Below are 16,833 nucleotides of genomic sequence, written 5' to 3'. Positions count from 1 at the left end.
CCAAATCAAATCCTATGAGAGAGAGTTGAGTGTTGAGGAGACTATCACTTGAAGCACAAGAGCAAGGAGTTCATCATCAACACACCATCTATTACCTTTTGGAGAGTGGTGTCTCCTAGATTGGTTAGGTGTCACTTGGGAGCCTCTGTCAAGATTGTGGAGTTGAACCAAGGAGTTTGTACGGGCAAGGAGATCGCCTAGTTCGGGAAGATCTACCCTAGTGAGGCATGTCCTTCATGGGCAATGGCCATGGTGGGATAGACAAGGTTGCTTCTTCGTGGACCCTTTGTGGGTGGAGCCCTCCGTGGACTCGCGCAACCGTTACCCTTCGTGGGTTGAAGTCTCCATCAACGTGGATGTACGATAGCACCACCTATCGGAATCACACCAAAAATCTCCATGTCTACATTGCGTTTGCTCCCTCCAAACTCCTCCCTTTACCTTCATATGCAATTTTTTTACATTCTGCTGCTATACTCTTAGAATTGCATGTGTAGGTTGATTACTTGTTTGTGCTAAGTTGTTGAAACCTGCCAAGACTTAAAATTGGGAAAAAGGCTAGATTTTTATTTGGTCAAGTAGTCTAATCACCCCCCTCTAGACATACTTTCGATCCTATAGGGAGGGGGGTGCAGCGCTGGCCAGCTCACAAAGGAAATCCTCCTTCTAACCATCCTCTGATGGCCCATACACATTGGTTAGCCAGTACCAGTGTGAGGAGAGCAGCGAAGTTACTTTTCCTATGATTGAAAACTGCCTGGCTGCATGAGTTTGCACATTTAGAGAGGACTTGTCCCAGAATATGGCCATTCCTCTGGTTCCAATTGCAAGCAACACCGCACATGCTTCCAGGGCCGAGCCACCTACATCTCTGACCATAACCGGCGACCATAGCTCAATTTTTATTTCCTGCAAATAGAGGAGGTCGATCCTATGTGATGAAGCTATTTCGTTGATAGCCAATCTCCTTGCGGGTGCTTTCGAACCTCTAACATTCCAAGACATAATTGATGGGTTGTGGCTACTCATGGGGACACAAGAGATCACTCCGCCAACTGAAATTTCTACTAAGAAACGAACAATATACATCCATGCTAACAGGGAGGCGATGACAGCCACCAGTAGTCCCAAGATCATGCTATCGTCTATCTAGCCTAGCCGCAGTTCCATCACAATACATCGATAAACCTACTCAAACCAGCCTAGGCCTGATTGTTTGCGAAGCCTATCTAAAGATGTAACTAACATGATCACACATTGACCTCCTTGGTCCTGGCATCTCGGCCGACCATGGCAGCAGCGATCCGGAGAGCAGCAACGTCCATGTTGGTGAGCTTTGCGATGGCCTGAGGGTCGCTCTCTGTCAATGACTCATCAAAGCGCTTGATGAGGGCCACTGCAGCCTTTGTCATCATCTTGTCCTTGGGGCCTAGTGCACCAATCTCCTGGATCATCCTGAGCGTGGCCCGCTGCGCCACGAGCATGGCAGAGTGGATAGCCGCCTGCCTAGCACTCTATCTTGTCGGCACTGGACTCTCTCCGCATTTTCAAGTGCCTTCATTTTGGGCTGCTCATTGAATGTGATACCAATTTCTATGTACTCTTCCTTGGTCTCGTCAAAGTATCCTGAATGGTTTCCATTCCAGAAAAATGTGACATGGCCAAACTTAACTGTTTTAATGTCATGAATAAAAAAAAATCATAAATACAAATGTGTAAAAACATAGGATCAATGTCTAAGCACGGAATGAACTTTAGAACTCAAAACAACTGAAATAACAGTTTGCAAACATAATAATTCCCTCACAATTACCAGAATAGGGGCATCATCAGGTCAATAAAAGCTCAATGACCTTTCCGAAAAATACTCAATTGTAGATAATTTCAAGTACTGCCACTGTAGTTAAGCTTTGCCCCCGAACAACTATACTAATAGGTTCCAGAAAGTACGATAAACCAAAGAAATCACTTCTCTATTTTGGTGATTGAGAGATGATTAGCAACAAGTGTAAAGCCTCATCTGACCCCGTGTATTCACATTTTACCAAGTACTTGACCCACATTTGTTTTCAATGGGAGTATGCTATACTGACTTAAGTGATGTTGCATGTGATCAAGCACCGAGTCATGACTAACTAACGACCAGGAATTATAGTATAGAGATGAACATGAAGAACCAAGTGCCTTAGCATTTTTTAGAGAAAAGGCTATTGACCGACTTTATAGATAAAGCCATACGAATGAGTACTGGATCAACAAAGATCCACGACAAACCAAGTCTCACAGCCAAACCGCAACGAAGACAAACAAGAGTTTATAGGCGGCACGCAGGCCCAAATGAGAGAAAGGGGCATGCAAGCCACCACCTACACGACAAAAGAAACGACAGCTACGACGCAACATCATCGGCTGGGGAGGACAGCAGATTGGCAGACACCTGCACTTTGGTGATCAACCTCTCCAGCACGTCACGGTCCTCCTCCTTAGTCAATAATTTCCACCGCTGCAAGAATATAGAAATTTTGAACAAAACATGAGCAGGTTTGTTAGGGAAGACACCCTCAATAGTAAACTTGTTCCGAGTGGTCCACAGAGCCCAGCAGAGGGCACCCATCCCAGTCCAAAATAACCTCCTGGTCCGGCCACTCAGGCCATTCGAAATGGCTCGCACATCGGCAAAGTTGCCAGGAGACCAAGATCTCGAATACCAAGATCGAACACACCCCCAGGCCAGTAGGGCCAGGTCACACTTAAAGAAAATGTAGTTAGAATCTTCGAGGGAGGAGCATAAAGAGCAAAAAGTGGAGCCAGGCCCATTCCTTTTCTGAATCTGGTCAGCCGAGGGGAGCCGGCCCCGAAAGGCTTGCCATAAGAAGATTTTAATCTTAGGAGGAATCCTAGCCAACCAAATACACTTGAACCTCGAGGAGGCAGAACCAGCTATAACACGCCTATACAGAGACTTGACCGAAAACTTCCCCGAAGCCAAATGAGGCCAAGAAACGGAGTTCGCCTCCTCCAAGAACACAGGGAACAAGGCAGCAAGGCGATGCCAGTCGCCTAACTCTTCAAGAGAAAGGGACCTCCAAAAACCCAGGTCCCAACCGTTAAGAGATAGCTCAGAGATAGAGATCTCGGGGTGGGAGCAGTAAGAAAAAAGAACTGGGAAAGAGGACGCCAAGGGGGCGTCCCTGGTCCACCAATCCAACCAAAAACGAGTCGAGGCTCCATCATTGACCACGAACTTGACATTGGAACGGAACACATCCCGAACCTTGACAAGGTCTACCCAAAACTGTGAAGCCCCACTAGGAGTCGCAAACATAGGACTACCATTCGGGAAGTATTTTGCTTTTAAGATACGAAGCCACAACGCATCCGGGTTAGCCGTCATGATTCTCCACCACCATTTAACAATAAGACAAGTGTTCATCGCCTGGGTGTTCAGAATCCCAAGCCCCCAAGGCTTTTAGGTCTGCAAATGATGTCCCATTTAACCAGCCTGTATTTACGCTTGTTCTTAGCCGAATTCTAGAAAAACACACCTCTATGTTTATCAAAGACCGCATGTGTCCCTTTGGAAAGTCTAAAGAAGCCCATGGAAAACATTGGGAGGGAAGAGAGGCAAGAGTTGGTGATGGCCACTTTGCCCGCAACCGAATTGTATGTGCCTCGCCAAGGGAGAACTCTGGTCCCCACCTTGGCCACCAGAGGCTTAAACTTGCTAGAGAACAGCCGCCAAGTGGAAATAGGGAGCCCTAAGTACTTGAAAGGGAAGGTACCCATGGAGCAATTAAGCAAGCGGGAGATCCTCAGAGCCTCCGCTTCATCTACACCCGTAACAATGGCCTCACTCTTAGAAAGATTGATTTTGAGCCTCGACAAGGCTTCAAAACACAGGAGAATAAACTTGAGATTGACAATGCACGAGCCATCAGCCTCCACCAGAATGATCGTGTCGTCCGCGTACTGGAGATGAGTGAGACCCTGAGGTATTAGCTGGGAGATCACACGAGAGATATGGCCAGCCGAGGCCGCCCTGTTCAACATGCAAGAGAGTGCATCAACAAAAAAATTGAACAAGATGGGGATGCCGGATCCCCTTGCCGAAGGCCGCGACCGTTGGCAAAATAGTTGCTGATAGAGCCATTGATAGACACGATAGTGTGGCCCCCAAAAACCAGTTGCATCAGCCGATGTACTACTCCAGTCGAAACCCTTAGCGCGAAGGACTTCTCTAAGGAAATCCCAACTTACTGAATCATAAGCTTTTTCAAAATCGAGCTTAAGAATTAAGGCTTTGGAGCCCTCTTCCTGAGATCACGAACTACCTCGTGTAAACACAGGAAGCACACAGGAAGTCATCGAGGATAAACCTACCCTTTATGAAGGCAGGCTGGGATGAGTTGATGGTGCAATGAGCCACAGGGGTTAGCCTAGTCGCCATGCACTTGGCAAATAGAATGGAAAACTAGGTACTTGTCTGCAAGCGAAGGTGCGGACACCATTCTTCACCAAGTATTCTCTAGATGTCCTCTCAATCAAAGGTGGGGAAACAAGGTACTTTCTTGGAAGCTTCAACTCACCATCAATTGAAACATCCCAGCGTACTTAATTTTTGGTACACGAACACGGTCAAATTTATCAAAATCGGGAAACTCTAGTGCTTTCTCAAGCATAACAATGCGATCAACTCTGAAATTGAAAGTCACAATTGCATCACCGTCTACTATAGGACCAACCGATTTGTCATTCTCATCAACTATCACAAAGGGGAGCAAATACTGATCATTGGCCTTGGGCTCTGCTCTTAGAGTCTTCACAACTTCAAGTGCATTTTGGAATTTGTATGCTACTTCTCCAAGTACGTGGGCATCCCACCCACACTTGACCACACTCCACTCATTCTGCAATGTATCAAAAAACATGACTTCAATTTCACCAGGAAATTGTTTATTTTTTAAACTAAAATATAACATGACTGGGGTATGAAAATAAATCTTGTGAAATACGGAGTAGCTATGTAATATATACCTAATATAACAATAAAGGGAGGAATATTTCTGGGTTCTTCTTTTGTCATGGATTTATCTATACCTAATAATAATGGAAGGAAGATTTCTTTGTTCTTCTTTCATCACCCCTTTATATCCATTAATTTTATATTAACCACAAAGGTTGACACTTGAGATTTAAAAGAAGGGCCGTTTATGATCGTATGTCCGGATGTCAAGTTTTTTACGTTGAGTTTTTATCTGTCATCTTGCTTGTGAGCCACCATGCCCACAGGAATCAATCAAGGCATGCAAAATGTGTTCGAGTAGGAGAGACCATGAGAAATAAATTCATAGCATTGGTACTACATGTACTCATGAGTACATCCAATAGGGATCCAAGTTCTGATGCCGTAAGGGCATTTCTAACCAACCCCCTATCCGGTGTTAGAGGAGTAAATAATCGGTTTTATTCCACTAATGCGCACCTAACCGATACCCAGTCCATCATAAGGGAGTAAAAGTTATACTCTGACCCGTATCCCTTCCCTATTTTTACTCCACCACTCCGTCTCGGAGTAAAAATCTCGCGCCTCTCTCGCCTCGCCCTGCTGCTCCTGCGCTTAGCCGCCGGGCCTGCGATGCCGCCCCCGTGCCCGTACTAGTCGCAGTTCCGGCGAGCTCCGCGCCATGGCCTCCATGGACGAGCACTGTCGCAACATCCATTGCTGGGAGCACCATGAACACGTTGTTGATGAACCACTTCATGTTCCCGTCCAGCTTGTTCTGCGTGTTGAGCAGCTCGATGCGGTGGTCCGACGTCACCGGCGATTGGGGGCGCGCCGATGCGAGCTTTGATCTGGTGAAAGTGCAACTATCCCTGGGTGGTTTTGGTAATTCCTAACAACAAATAGCTCATTGAGCTAATGCTACTTGAAGATAAATATTTCAGGAAAAGCTCAATCATTGGCATGGCACGGATTAGAAAGTGGATCCCTCAAAATGCTAAGGACAAAAGATTGGCTCAAGCTCAAAGCACAAGACTCTACATTTTACTTTTAGTGATCCAAGATCACATTGAGTCCATAGGAAAAGCCAGTACTATTAAAAGGGGGTGAGGTGTTGCTTAACAAGTTACTTGCTCAAAATGCTTAGTGATATGCTCCAAAACACCAAAAGCACGCTCGACGTCCTTCCTAGGTCTCTCTTGCTCTTGGGAAAATATTTTCCTCTTCGCTCCGACAGGGTTGGGGATTTTCTTCACAATAGTGGTCCACTGAGGATAGATACCATCACCAAGGTAAAATCTCGGTGGCCATTGATGGTCAAGGGTTGATGGTAAAATTAACCTGGTAGTAGTTGTGGCCGTTGATGGTAAAATTAACCTATAGCGATCCGACCTCAGACGGTCAAATCTCTATGCTTCAGTGTCATCCGTGGATCGGTAATGCTGACACACACAGTACTTGAATGGATTTATAACAGAGTAGCAAGCTCATACGTCCATTTTGCATCATATGACAAGAATTATATGAGTTGTTGTTCTAAGAATGATCATGATGCCCTCATGTCCGTATTTTATTTTTATTGACACCTCTATCTCTAAACATGTGGACATATTTTTCGATTTCGGCTTTTCGCTTGAGGACAAGCGAGGTCTAAGCTTGGGGGAGTTGATACGTCCATTTTGCATCATGCTTTTATATCGATATTTATTGCATTATGGGCTATTATTACACATTATGTCACAATACTTATGCCTATTCTCTCTTATTTTACAAGGTTTACATGAAGAGGGAGAATGCCGGTAGCTGGGATTCTGGGCTGGAAAAGGAGCAAATATTAGAGACCTATGCTGCACAGCTCCAAAAGTCCTGAAACTCCACGGAAGACGTTTTCAGAATATATAAAAAATACTTAGCGGAAGAGATTCACAAGGGGGCCACACCCTGCCCACGAGGGTGGGGCCACACCCTCAGTCTAGTGGTCAAGTAGAATTGAGTAATAGAGAACTCAAATTAATTTTGCAAAAGACTGTTAGTAGATCTAGAAATAATTGGTCCAAGAAACTTGACGATGCATTATGGGCCTATAGAACTGCATATAAAAATCCTATGGGTATGTCTCCATATAAAATGGTTTATGGAAAAGCATGTCACTTACCTCTCGAACTAGAACACAAGGCATATTGGGCCATTAAAGAACTTAATTATGATTTTAAACTTGCCGGTGAGAAGAGGCTATTTGATATTAGCTCACTTGATGAATGGAGAACCCAAGCCTATGAAAATGCCAAGTTATTTAAAGAAAAAGTTAAAAGATGGCATGACAAAAGAATACAAAAGCGTGAGTTTAATGTAGGTGATTATGTATTGCTATACAACTCTCGTTTAAGATTTTTTGTAGGAAAACTTCTCTCTAAATGGGAAGGTCCTTACGTTATCGAGGAGGTCTATCGTTTCGGTGCCATAAAAATCAACAACTTCGAAGGCACAAATCCAAAGGTGGTGAACGGTCAAAGAATCAATCATTATATCTCAGGTAATCCCATAAATGTTGAAATCAATGTTATTGAAACCGTGACCCCGGAGGAATACATAAGGGACACTTTCCGGAACGTTTCAGACTCCGAAAAGGAATAGGTATGTGGTACGGTAAGTAAACCGACTCCAAAACAGTTTTAAGGCAATATTTCTCCGTTTTGGAATATTTAGAAAAATAGAAAATAAGTAGCAGCCCGGGAAGGACACGAGGGCTCCATGAGGGTGGAGGGCGCGCCCTACCCTACTGGGTGCGCCCCCTACCTCGTGGGCACCTCGTGTGCTCTCCGGACTCCGTTTTCGTACACGTTACGTATTTTGGTCGGTAAAAATTCATTATATAATCTCCCGGGGGTTTTGACTCTCGTATCACGCAAATATCTCTTGTCTTTGTTTTGAGCTGTCCTGCTGCAGACAGAGCAACATGTCGTCCCAGGATTCGGAAGGAGAAAGCCATGTGGCTGATTACCTTGCAGATCCTAAGGTCTATGGGGATGTGGAGCATTGCGGTTGGACTACGGAAGAAGAAGAGGACTATGAACCCAAGGGAAAGGAGGAGACGAGCTCAGATGAAGATGAAGTCCCACTACCTCAACCTGGGGACATGCATGTGGAGTTCAAAAAGTAAAGCCTCCCAGATAGGGTAAAGAAACCTAAGATCGTGTTTATCCCTTTTCGCCTCTTGAAGGAAAACAAGCAGGAACTATGCAAAAAGATACTGAGCCTGGAGCAGGAGATCGAGGACCTAAGGGACCAAAATTCTGTCCTCGAGCGCAAATTAAGGAAGAAGCCTACGCCATCAACAAAACCATCATCTTCTCCACCAGCAAAGAAGAATAGAGTATCTGGTATGGGCACGCCCCGGTATCATATCACCATCACTTTTATCTTTACCGTTTTCTTAGTTCGGTCCTTTTGGTAATATCTTGATCTAGTAGAGTAAAAGTTCTTAGTATGATCTAGTCGTGAGTTTTGCTTTATAATTATTCTATGTAATCGAGTCCGTGAGCTATATAATAAAGATTAGTGTTGAGTCAAGGGCTTGATTATTTTGCCATGATCCTGAGGGAATAAAAGAAAAGAGAAAGAAATAAAAAGAAACAATGAGATCATATGAGTCTTATGGAGAGTAATGAACTCACATAGAAAAGTATGATGAATAAAAGTTGTTGAGGGTTGACAAACATAGTTTTGGTCATCATTGCAATTAATAGGAAGTAATAAAGAAAGAGAGGTCTTCACATATAGATATACTATCTTGGGCATCTTTTATGATTGTGAGCGCTCATTAAAATATGACATGCTAAAAGAGTTGACGTTGGACAAGGAAGACAACGTAATGGGTTATGTTTTCTTACATCTGAGATAAATTATATTGTCATGGATCATCCAACATGGTTGAGCTTGCCTTTCCCCCCTCGTGCTAGCCAAATTCATCGCACCAAGTAGAGATACTACTTGTGCTTCCAAATACCCTTAAACCAGTTTTGCCATGAGAGTCCACCATACCTACCTATGGATTGAGTAAGATCCTCTAAGTAAGTTATCATCGGTGCAAGCAACAAAATTGTTCCCTAAATATGTATGACTTATTAGTGTGGGAGAAAATAAACTTTATACGATCGTGTGATATGGAAGAAATAAAAGCGACAAACTGCATAATAAAGGTCCATATCACAAGTGGCAATATAAAGTGACGTTCTTTCGCATTAAGATTTTGTGCATCCAACCACAAAAGTGCATGACGACCTCTGCTTCCCTCTGCGAAGGGCTTATCTTTTACTTTTATCTCCTACATTGCATAAGAGTCATGGTGATATTCACCCTTCCTCAGTATGTTGGAAATATCCTGGTATATATGGCTAATTGGATGTGAGTTTTCATGAACTATTACCGTTGACATTACCCTTGAGGTAAAACGTTGGGAGGCAAAAACTATAAGCCCCTATCTTTCTCTATGTTCGATTAAAAGTCCATACCCATAAGTATTGCGTGAGTGTCAGCAATTGTGAAAGACTATATGATAGTTGAGTATGTGGACTTGCTGAAAAGCTCTTATATATTGACACTTTCCTATGTTATGATAAATTGCAATTGCTCCAATGACTGAGATTATAGTTTGTTAGTCTTCAATGAAGTTTACTATTCATACTTGAAATTGTGATTGAATTATTACTCTAGCATAAGAAATCATATGACAAGAATTATATGAGTTGTTGTTCTAAGAATGATCATGATGCCCTCATGTCCGTATTTTATTTTTATCGACACCTCTGTCTCTAAACATGTGGACATATTTTTCGATTTAGGCTTTTCGCTTGAGGACAAGCGAGGTCTAAGCTTGGGGTAGTTGATACGTCCATTTTGCATCATGCTTTTATATCGATATTTATTGCATTATGGGCTATTATTACACATTATGTCACAATACTTATGCCTATTCTCTCTTATTTTACAAGGTTTACATGAAGAGGGAGAATGCCGGCAGCTGGGATTCTGGGCTGGAAAAGGAGCAAATATTAGAGACCTATTCTGCACAGCTCCAAAAGTCCTGAAACTCCATGGAAGACATTTTCAGAATATATAAAAAATACTCAGTGGAAGAGATTCACAAGGGGGCCACACCTGCCCACGAGGGTGGGGGCGCGCCCTACCCCCTGGGCGCGCCCCCTACCTCGTGGGCCCCCTGGTGGCCCTTTGGTGGCCATCTTCTGCTATATGAAGTCTTTCGATGGGAAAAAAATAGCAAGCCATGTTCTCAGACGAAACTCCGCCGCCACAAGGCGGAACCTTGGCGGAACCAATCTAGGGCTCTGGCGGAGCTGTTCTGCCGGGGAAACTCCCCCCCCCCGGAGGGGGAAATCATCGCCATCGTCATCACCAATGCTCCTCTCATCGGGAGAGGGCAATCTTCATCAACATCTTCATCAACACCATTTCCTCTCAAAACCCTAGTTCATCTCTTGTATCCAATTCTTGTCTCCAAGTCTGGGATTGGTGCTAGTAGGTTGCTAGTAGTGTTAATTACTCCTTGTAGTTGATGCTAGTTGGTTTAATTGGTGGAAGATCATATGTTCAGATCCTATATGCATATTAATACCCCTATTATTATGAAAATGTTTATGCTTTGTGAGTAGTTACGTTTGTTCCTGAGGACATGGAAGAAGTCTTGCTATTAGTAGTCATGTGAATTTGGTATTCGTTCGATATTTTGATGAGATGTATGTTGTCTCTCCTCTAGTGGTGTTATGTGAACGTCGACTACATGACACTTCACCATTATTTGGGCCTAGAGGAAGGCATTGGGAAGTAATAAGTAGATGATGGGTTGCTAGAGTGACAGAAGCTTAAACCCTAGTTTATGCGTTGCTTCGTAAGGGGCTGATTTGGATCCATATGTTTCATGCTATGGTTAGGTTTACCTTAATACTTTTGTTGTAGTTGCGGATGCTTACAATAGAGGTTAATCATAAGTGGGATGCTTGTCCAAGTAAGGGCAGTACCCAAGCACCGGTCCACCCACATACCAAATTATCAAAGTACCGAACGCGAATCATATGAGTGTGATGAAAACTAGCTTGACGATATTCACATGTGTCCTCGGGAGCGCTTTTCTCTATATAAGAGTTTGTCCAGGCTTGTCCTTTGCTACAAAATGGATTGGGCCACCTTGCTGCACTTTATTTACTTTTGTCACTTGTTGCTCGTTACAAATTATCCTATCACAAAACTATCTATTACCACTTATTTTAGTACTTGCAGAGAATACCTTGCTAGAAACCGCTTATCATTTCCTTCTGCTCCTCGTTGGGTTCGACACTCTTACTTATCGAAAGGACTACAATAGATCCCCTATACTTGTGGGTCATCACAAGCACACACTTATTACATCGATAATCTCAATAGAGAACTTATTACAATAAATATGGCTTAAGGCCATCTAAATAAGATAACAACAGAAGGCTTGGACGATAAAGCGAGTCCATCAACTCCAACGGCATAGCTGAGTGCACGACAAACGACCTAGCGCACCTTACTCTTCGTCTGAAAAATCTGCAACATGATATGTTGCAGCCCGGAAACGGGTCAGCACATGGAATATGCAGGCAATATAACACGGTAGAGCAATGAACAGAATAAATGCTATCACTACATGCATATATGGCTGGTGGAGGCTCTATGGTTATAATGTTTTGCGAAAAGCTGATTTTTCCCTACAACAAAGGAATATTTTTTATTTAACTATCATGGTAGTTGAAACATTGAGAAGGTACCCCCATCTCAATCCCAATTAAAAGTAATTATCAACACAACAAATTAAATTAGAGTGATGAGATCAACATGATAATCCAACAACCCGATACTCAAGTTGTCCATAACCGGGGACATGGCTAACCATGATTAGTTCGTACACTCTGTAGAGGTTTGCGCACTTTTCCCCACAAGACTCGATCTCCTCCGTTGGATTCCTCGCACTACATGGTGTTTGAGAAACGGATGATTGAGACACAGTCTTTCAGAAGCATTAACTCTAACCCCGGGTAGACAGTACCAACCTACATCCCCTACATATGCTAGCCTACTGCTATGTCTTGAGGTTGCCTTGGTTTACCCCGAAGAGGAAGGGATGATGCATCAGAGTAGCGTAAGTATTTCCCTCAGTTTTTGAGAACCGAGGTATCAATCCAGTAGGAGGCCACACTCAAGTCCCTCGTACCTGCACAAAACGATAGCTACTCGCAACCAACGCGGTTAGGGGTTGTCAATCCCTTCACGGTCACTTACGAGAGTGAGATCTGATAGATATAATATTTTTGGTATTTTTGGTATAAAGATGCAAAGTAAAAAGTAAAAACAAAGTAAAAAAGCAAAGCAAGATTAAGGTGATGGAGATTGATATGATGAGAATAGACCCGGGGGCCATAGGTTTCACTAGTGGCTTCTCTCAAGATCATAAGTATTCTACGGTGGGTGAACAAATTACTGTTGAGCAATTGACAGAATTGAGCATAGTTATGAGAATATCTAGGCATGATCATGTATATAGGCATCACGTCCGTGACAAGTAGATCGAAACGATTCTGCATCTACTACTATTACTCCACTCATTGACCGCTATCCAGCATGCATCTAGAGTATTAAGTTAAAAACATAGTAACACCTTAAGCAAGATGACATGATCTAGAGAGATAAATTCATGCAATATGAAATAAACCCCATCTTGTTATCCTCGATGGCAACGATACAATACGTGCCTTGCTGCCCCTTCTGTCACTGGATAAGGACACCACAAGATCGAACCCAAAGCTAAGCACTTCTCCCATGGCAAGAACTACCAATCTAGTTGGCCAAACCAAACGGATAATTCAAAGAGAGTTGCAAAGATAACCAATCATACATTAAAGAATTCAGAGAAGATTCAAATATTATTCATAGATAGACTTGATCATAAACCCACAATTCATCGATCTCAACAAACACACCGCAAAAAGAAGATTACATCGAATAGATCTCCACAAGAGAGGGGGAGAACTTTGTATTGAGATTCAAAGAGAGAGAAGAAGCCATCTAGCTACTAACTATGGACCCGAAGGTCTGAGGTAAACTACTCACACTTCATCGGAGAGGCTATGATGATGTAGAAGCCCTCCGTGATGACGGCCCTCTTCCGGCGGAGCTCTGAAACAGGCCCCAAGATGGGATCTCGTGGATACAGAAAGTTGCGGCGGTGGAATTAGGTTTTTGGCTCTTGTTCTGATCGTTTGGGGGTACGTGTGTATATATAGGAGGAAGAAGTACGCCAGAGGAGCAACGAGGGGCCCACGAGGCAGGGGGCGCGCCCTAGGGGGGCGCTCCCCACCCTCGTGACCGCCTCTTTTGTTCCTTGGAGCAGGGTCCAAGTCTCCTGGATCACGTTCGGTGAGAAAATCACGTTCCCGAAGATTTTATTCCGTTTGGACTCCGTTTGATATTCCGTTTCTTCGAAACACTGAAATAGGCAAAAAAACAACAATTCTGGGTTGGGCCTCCGGTTAATAGGTTAGTCCCAAAAATAATATAAAAGTGGAAAATAAAGCCCAATATAGTCCAAAATAGTAGATAATATAGCATGGAGCAATCAAAAATTATAGATACGTTGGAGACGTATCAGGCATCCCCAAGCTTAATTCCTGCTCGTCCTCGAGTAGGTAAATGATAAAAAGAGAATTTTTGATGCGGAGTGCTACTTGGCATAATTTCAATGCAAATCTTCTTAATTGTGGTATGAATATTCAGATTATAAAGATTCAAGACAAAAGTTTATATTGACATAAAAAATAATAATACTTCAAGCATACTAATAAAGCAATTATGTCTTCTCAAAATAACATGGCCAAAGAAAGTTATCCCTACAAAATCATATAGTCTGTCTATGCTCTATCTTCACCACACAAAGTATTTAAATCATGCACAACCCCGATGACAAGCAAAGCAATTGTTTCATACTCTAACTTTTTCAAAACTTTTTCAATCTTCACGCAATACATGAGCATGAGCCATGGATATAGCACTATAGGTGGAATAGAATGGTGGTTGTGGAGAAGACAAAAAGGAGAAGATAGTCTCACATCAACTAGGCGTATCAACGGGCTATGGAGATGCCCATCAATAGATATCAATGTGAGTGAGTAGGGATTGCCATGCAACGGATGCACTAGAGCTATAAGTATATGAAAGCTCAAAAAGGAACTAAGTGGGTGTGCATCCAACTTGCTTGCTCATGAAGACCTAGGGCAATTTGTGGAAGCCCATCATTGGAATATACAAGCCAAGTTCTATAATGAAAAATTCCCACTAGTATATGAAAGTGATAACATGAGAGAATCTTTACTATGAAGATCATGGTGCTACTTTGAAGCACAAGTGTGGTAAAAGGATAGTAACATTGTCCCTTCTCTCTTTTTCTCTCATTTTTTATTTTATTTGGGCCTTTTCTCTTTTTTATGGCCTCTTTTTATTTGGGCTTCTTTGGCCTCTTTTTTTCATCCGAAGTCTCATCCCGACTTATGGGGGAATCATAGTCTCCATCATTCTTTCCTCACTGGGACAATGCTCTAATAATGATGATCATCACACTTTTATTTTTCTTACAACTCAATACTTAGAACAAAATATGACTCTATATGAATGCCTCCGGCGGTGTACCGGGATATGCAATATGACAATGATGGAGTGTGTCATGATAAACGGAACGGTGGAAAGTTGCATGGCAATATATCTCGGAATGGCTATGGAAATGCGATAATAGGTAGGTATGGTGGCTGTTTTGAGGAAGGTATATGGTAGGTGTATGATACCGGCGAAAGGTGCACGGTATTAGAGAGGCTAGCAAAGGTGGAAGGGTGAGAGTGCGTATAATCCATGGACTCAACATTAGTCATAAAGAACTCATATACTTATTGCAAAAATCTAGAAGTTATCAAAGCAAAATATTACGCGCATGCTCCTAGGGGGATAGATTGGTAGGAAAAGACCATCGCTCATCACCGACCGCCACTCATAAGGAAGACAATCAATAAATAAATCATGCTCCGACTTCATCACATAACGGTTCACCATACGTGCATGCTACGGGAATCACAAACTTTAACACAAGTATTCTTTAAATTCACAACTACTCAACTAGCATGACTTTAATATTATCACCTCCATATCTCAAAACAATTATCATGCTTCAATCTTTCCTTAGGATTCAACACACTCAAAAGAAAGTTTCACAAATCTTGAATACCAAGCATATTATTATTAAGAAAATTACCATGCTATTAAGAGACTCTCAAAATAATTTAAGTGAAGCATGAGAGATCAATAGTTTCTTTAAAACAAATCCACCACCGTGCTCTAAAAGATCTAAGTGAAGCACACAGAGCAAAAATTATATTGCTCAAAAGATATAAGTGAAGCACATAGAGCAAAACTACATGGCTCAAAAGATATAAGTGAAGCACATAGAGCAAAACTACTTAGCTCAAAAGATATAAGTGAAGCACATAGAGTATTCTATCAAATTTTAATTCATGTATGGCTCTCTCAAAAGGTGTGTACAGCAAGGATGATTGTGGCATACTAAGACACAAAGACACAAATAATACAAGACGCTCCAAGCAAAACACATATCATGTTGGTGAATAAAAATATAGCTCCAAGTAAATTACCGATGGAAGTGGACGAAAGAGGGGATGCCTTCCGGGGCATCCCCAAGCTTTGACTTTTTGGTGTCCTTGGATTATCTTGGGGGTGCCATGGGCATCCCCAAGCTTAGGCTCTTGCCACTCCTTGTTCCATGATCCATCAAAAGAATTCACCCAAAACTTGAAAACTTCACAACACAAAACTCAAAATAGAAAACTCGTGAGCTCCGTTAGCGAAAGAAAACAAAAGACCACTTCAAGGTACTGTAATGAACTCATTATTTATTTATATTTGTGTTAAACCTACTGTATTCCAACTTCTCTATGGATTATAAACTATTTTACTAGCCATAGATTCATCAAAATAAGCAAACAACACACGAAAAACAGAATCTGTCAAAAACAGAACAGTCTGTAGTAATCTGTAGCTAGCGCAAGATCTGGAACACCAAAAATTCTAAAATAAACTGCTGGTCGTGAGGAATTTATCTATTAATCATCTGCAAAAAGAATTAACTAAATATCACTCTCCAAATAAAAATGACATCAGTTCTCGTGAGTGCTAAAGTTTCTGTTTTTGACAGCAAGTTCAACAAGACTTTCCCCAAGTCCTCCCAATGGTTCTACTTGGCACAAACACTAATTAAACACAAAAAACACAACCAAAACAGAGGCTAAATAATTTATTTATTACTAAGCAGGAGCAAAAAGCAAGGAATAAAAATAAAATTGGGTTGCCTCCCAACAAGCGCTATCGTTTAACGCCCCTAGCTAGGCATAAAAGCGAGGATAGATCTAGGCATTGCCATTCTTGGTTTTAAAGAGAAAGAGATAAAACTTGTTATCTATGGAATTAATATTTCTATTTTGACAAAGTACATGTCCATTAATGGTAGAAGAAATATTAAGTATGTTGCGGAAATTGGCATCTAGGCTAGCTTTTATCTCTGTAATAGATTCATTTTGGTAAGAAAGCAAGAGAGATGTGATTTCAGCTTTCTCATTAATGGGGTGCCCAAATATAGTTTTCATCCTCTCATAGGTATCTATGGGGTCCCCTTCAAGAAAACCCCCCTCTAAAATAGAATCTAAAACTTGTTTGAATGAAGCGGGTAGCCCAACATAAAA

General features: G+C 42.2%; 1 pseudogene; it reads right to left on the bottom strand.

Moving 5' to 3' along the window:
• Positions 1-1,250: 1,250 nt before the first annotated feature.
• Positions 1,251-16,833, bottom strand: part of LOC123057013 (2,3-bisphosphoglycerate-independent phosphoglycerate mutase-like) — a 78,797-nt pseudogene continuing 63,214 nt past the window's right edge.

The sequence above is a fragment of the Triticum aestivum genome, chromosome 3A (assembly GCF_018294505.1).
Source record: "Triticum aestivum cultivar Chinese Spring chromosome 3A, IWGSC CS RefSeq v2.1, whole genome shotgun sequence".
Classification (NCBI taxonomy): Eukaryota; Viridiplantae; Streptophyta; class Magnoliopsida; order Poales; family Poaceae; genus Triticum; species Triticum aestivum.
The sequence above is the reverse complement of the archived record's forward strand: the minus strand, read 5'-3'. Positions and strand labels throughout refer to the sequence as shown.